This window comes from Lygodium microphyllum, chromosome 20 (genome assembly GCF_053477565.2).
Source record: "Lygodium microphyllum isolate KBCC chromosome 20, Lygodium_microphyllum_v1.1.10, whole genome shotgun sequence".
NCBI lineage: Eukaryota > Viridiplantae > Streptophyta > Polypodiopsida > Schizaeales > Lygodiaceae > Lygodium > Lygodium microphyllum.
In genome coordinates this window covers 36,032,138-36,037,518 of record NC_141154.1, presented here as the reverse complement: position 1 = coordinate 36,037,518, position 5,381 = coordinate 36,032,138, and the positions used below count along the sequence as shown (strand labels likewise).

General features: G+C 43.0%; 1 pseudogene; it reads left to right on the top strand.

Moving 5' to 3' along the window:
• Positions 1-4,219: 4,219 nt before the first annotated feature.
• Positions 4,220-5,091, top strand: LOC148018837 (photosystem I chlorophyll a/b-binding protein 2, chloroplastic pseudogene; annotated as a pseudogene).
• The last annotated feature ends 290 nt before the right edge of the window (positions 5,092-5,381 follow it).

The following is a 5,381-nucleotide window of genomic DNA, read 5'->3' as shown; positions in this document are numbered from 1 at the left end:
CCAAGGCATGAAGTCCCAGGTTGAGGTTAAGTGTGTTTGAGGGAGGTCGGATTAGTCATTGCCTCCTGTAAAGACATTGTTAGACATTGAAAGACCTGTTTTAGAAGGCAGTCCTAGTGGCCCTGTTCTGCTAGCCTGCTAGGCAGCCGTTCTAGGAGTTCTTGTTAGTAGTGAGGCAGTTAGAGAAGCCTGCTAGAAGATAATAAAGATGATGCCCAGAAACTTTGTATATCCTAAAAGATGAATATAAATACGAAGGTGTGTAAAAAGGGGTTCTAACCCCTATCAAAGCAAAGAAAAGAAATGAAAATATATCAGCAGTTGATCATTGCCTTGCGAAGGCCTGGTAGGTTCCTGGGGACGAATCAGACCTGGGGCCGATACCTTGTCTTCCTAGGGATGGCTTCTTGCCAAATATAATACCAAAACAAGGAAGGTTGGAGCGAAAATAAAAGTGAGCGTTAAAAAAGGATTAAGTGTCGCCTTGCGAGGGCTTGGTAGGTTCTTGGGTGCCGAGACAGGTCCTGAGGCTGATGCCTTGTTCTCCTTGGGTCACTACGCTCAGCTCCCTCCTTTTTACATGCCCAAGTATGTTCATCCAATAAAAACCCTAAAAGAAGAAATGTACTAAAAGAAAATACCCTTTGATCAGGCTATAGGAGTCCTCGCCTTGCAGGAGCTCCTAGTTGTGTTGTCTTTAGTTGGTAAGTAGTTCAGACTACCACTTCGGGCAACCTCTTTGATAGGTTTTTTTAGTTTGGCTGTGTTGGAGCAGCTGGTTAGTGACTCACTTCGGATCTTCTATTAGATGATGCTAGGCCTATTCCTTGTGGATGTCATGCCTTGGTTCTGTCCAGGGCTAGGGGGAGCATTGTGCTGAGTTTTATCGTATATTTATTTTGTATCAGCTTGATGCTTCTTTGGTTGTTTATGTGCAGATATGTTCGTGGATTCGACGGGCTGAGTCACCCTATCCCGTGGTCGCCAATGAGAGCGGAATTTAGGTGACGGGAAGTGCTTGAAAATAGCAAAAAATTATGAATATCAAGGGAAAAATATTCAATGTCAAAGGCGGCGGCTCGATCTAGGACGATTTTAAGCGCCAAAGTGCTTTAAAGGCGCCCGAGCGACACTTGTTGATTTTTCATAATTTTTCAGACAGTCGTGCGGGTTGACACAAGCTACTGGCCAATGCGGGATGCTAAGCCGGACGCCCAGGATTTTTCAGAGCTCGATTCCGAGTCCGGACGGGGAAATGGCCAAGAAACCGGTCAAGATGCGAAGGGGTGGACAAAATTTGGCCAAAATGGGCAAGTGACCCTTGGGAGCCCAAAATTTAAATGTAGCATGACATTTCACATGAAATGAGATGCATGAAATCGTAGAGAAGGCGTGAGCAGGAGGCCGCCGATTTTTTCGCCCTCTTGTTGATCATGCCTCTCCCAGCCTGCAAACAACCCCCCCCAATGATCATGGGCATTCATTCCCCTCTGAATCCTGACTCTATCGCCGCCCTTCGCTCGTGCAATGATGCCCTCTTTGAAGATCTCTGATTTCAGTCTTTCTCTCTCCTCCCTCTCTCTCTTCTAAAGGCAAGTTCATGTGGGGAGAAGAAGGAAGAAGAAAGAATGATGGAGGCTTGTCCGGCATGGATCGGATTGCTCCACGGGCTGGAAATGGTGGTTGGTGATTGTGCTGGACATGAATGCTGCTGATTTCCAAATTTACAGCCATGGACATGAAACCCGAAACACGCAAATAAGCGGTAATTTAAAATTTTCAAAGGAAATTTGAGCTTTTATGGATTTTGATTAATGAAAAGTTGTTCATGTGGGATAAAAATTGTTCATGTTACTGTTTTCTATGAGTTCTTGCTGGTCCTAATCAGAAAATCAGAAAAATATGCATTTTATGGTTCAAAATAATATGCTAAAACACGTAAAACATGGAAAAACAAGGGAAAATGAGGGTTTTTGGCATAAAAATGGGGAAGTAAATAGGAACATCAACTAAACTTTCATTTTTCTGTAAGAAGGAACTAAGGGCCACAGCCCATAACCTGTTTTGAATTTTTAGTAATTAAATAATGCAGGAAAATAAGGAAAAATACAAGAAAATTGTGAAAAAACCCTAAAAAATAGGGGAAAAATACATTTTGGGTTCCGAAAAATAAGGATAAATAAGAGCAATGTTTATGAATGTTTGTGGGGACTGAAGTATGAGGATTTGCCTCAGTTCAACCCCACCTTCTTGTTCTAGTGTGTCTTTTTCCGGTTTTTTTCACATAAAATGATGATAAAATACCCTATAAATCTATGCAACGATGCAATATTTAAACGGGGAAGGGTAGAGAAGTTGAAATATGTCTAAATGCCGTGTGAGATGATGGGAAATTTGCTGATTTCTATGCATAGCATTTAGGATGGATGATTATTAAAATTAAAAGCTTAGTAGCACGAGGATCACCTCGGTGCTAGGCCCATGCAACGAAGCACGAACGGTAGTTGGAAACCATTAAAAGAATGTTTTTGCACTGGTGCACAATACTGTTTTGCTAAATGTTTGAGCACTAGGCATCCACCAAATGCATAGAGCATGAAAAGATTTTAAAAAGTATCAGTGATCAGCTCCTGGACATGCATTGCAATTGGTTTATGAGGACATGACCTACGTTGAGAGGCAGTGAGGTACCCATGCTGTAGATAGACGCGGGTCCCAAAGGGGAAATCAAGTAAGGACAATGGTACATTCCTGGACACACTTATTTGGTACCTTGAGCGACTTTTGTGCGCAATGTCTAAATGTTGAGCGGCGCATCGAGGGGCCAATCCCCAAGGTGTAGGAGAGTCGCAGAGGGTTGACGGCATTCAGCTGTAGGAGGAACCCCATGTGTATGTGATTCGAGCCTATTTGGCTATGTGAAAGGGACTCCCTCTAAGGAGTAATATTGGGTTAGGATCAGTTGGACTACAACGTATTACAAACGCAATGTTTAGGAAGGCAGAGATTTTGATAGACGCTCCTGGCCGCGAGGCCGAGGGGTTGTCTTGTGCGTAGTGACGAGGCCCGGCTAGTGCATGAGCCAGTGCCGGCCCGTTTTTAGGTCCATCATTATGCAGCTCACCATTATGCTTATATGGTGAAACTAGTTGAGGATGTTGAGCCCACTTGCTTTGAGGATGCTGTTGGTCATACTCATTGGGATGCAACAATGGATGAGGAGATGGTTGCATTAGAGGCCACTAAGACTTGGGATCTAGTATCATTGCCTAAGGGCAAGAAAGCTATTGGATGTAAGTGGGTTTATAAGATTAAGCACAATGCAGATGGTTCTATTAGTAGGTACAAAGCTAGGCTGGTTGCAAAAGGCTATGCCCAGACATATGGCATAGATTATGAAGAAACCTTCAGTCCAGTTGCTAGGATGGCAACTGTCAGATGTACTTGTTGAAAATAGCAAATGATGCTTGGTCATAGAGGCCAGATGTATGCCCATAGAGGCTGAATCTATGCCCTGAAACACCATATTGGGGAATATGGGAATTTTCCATAAGTTTGGGACATGTGGTTAAATCTTTGGATTTTTCATAACTTGAATACTATAACTCCAAATCGAGTGCTCCATAGCTCAATAGATTCCATTTTTCAAGCGCTTTCCATTGATAGGTTATATCATATGGTTTTGAGAAACTTATGGGCATGTTATCTGGGTGCCACCTTTTTAGTATTCAAAAAATGGGAATTGGGAGATTCCCAAACTCACTAATATTGTGTTCTGAAGAGGCTAGGAGATGTGTCAAAGATGTATGCTCTAGAAGCTCTAGGAAGAGATGTCCAAAATCCCATATGCACACTGAGTACAATGTTACTATCCAAAAGCTATAAAAGCATGTACTTGATACTCATTTCAAAATGTATGGTGCCTTTTTTGTTTGAGTCACTCAAGATTTTGTTTATGAGTCCAAGCTAATCTATCTTGGAACCTAATTCACTTGAATTACAATTTCTTATTATGATAATGTATCATGTGTTTGATTTGCATCCACCATAGCCAATCTAGTTCTAGGTCTGTGTTTTTCAACATGGTATTAGAGCCATGGCTGAGCTAGGTAGCTAGTGGCGTGTTTTCTTCTTCTTTGCAAGCTCCAGGAGTTGTGGTGCAGCTATTGAAGGTTAGTTCACGCTTCATGTTGATGCTCCCTTGAGGGTAGCTAAGGGCATGCTTAAGGAAAGGGGTCTACTTTCTGGTTCTAAGATTGAGAGAGAAGAGAAGAAGAAGTGGATGAAGCAACAAGTCATTTGCCACTGCTTCAGCTTCTGACCAATTTGTTTTTTTTTTCAGAAGCAAATCTGGAGCCATCTCTCACAGAAGCCACAACTAACAAAGAAGATTGTCAAGCAAGTTTGGAGTCAGAGAGAAGAGTAAAGAGAGCCTTGAAGCTCTATACTCCAGAGCCTCTACAAGCAGACCCTAAGCTCCAAGCAGCTAGCCTGCTAGAGCGCTTGCCAGTGCAGTATCAACCTAGGCTACATCATCTTCTAGTGGCGAGAAGGGAACATTGCATGCCACCATCCATCGCCACAAGGCCTTGCAAAGACATGCTGAGATTGTGCATTGCTGATGGGCAATGCTTTGCACTGTAGGGATCTTCATCCCAGAAGCATTGACAAAGGTAGAAACTCTCAACACCCCATCGCAGTACACGACCGGTGAGGAACAATACTTCATTGACTAGACAACCCTCTTCATAGTAGAGCTCATTTTCATGGGATGGGTAAGGGTCGGAGATGGGCTGACATCCTGAAGGCTGAATCGATCATGTCTTGCCGAACAACAAGCTCACAATAGGGACTGATGTGGGCTACCCCTGTGGCTTCTAGTTCGACCCCTTTGGCTGGGGATTTGGATCTCTAGAGAAGGTGAAGGAGCTCAGGACTAAAGAGTTTAAGAATGGTAGACTTACCATGCTCGCCATCATGAGTGCCTGGTTCGAGGCCATTTACATTGGCACTGGTCCCATTGACAACCTAGCTGCCCACTTTGCTGACCCAGGACACAATACAATATTTGCTACTTTCACAAACCAGTGATTTGCCACCGCTGCTCTGCCTGATGCGTTGGTCAGTCATTCATTGTTAAAGGTTGATCGTGCTTGCAACTTGTAGATTCTACTACCTGTATGTTGTCTCGAGGAATCATCTCTTGATGGTTTGTTTAATGTAAAGTGATGAGAAAATCAAGAGTTTGGGAGCTTTAAATCCCAAGTATTACAACTAGAAGATGCTATAAATCCTAATAGAGTAAAATGTGTTGTTGACAAGAAGGGCTATGCCATTTATATCTCTCGTGGTCTGATTCCCTTAACAAGAAAGAGCATGTA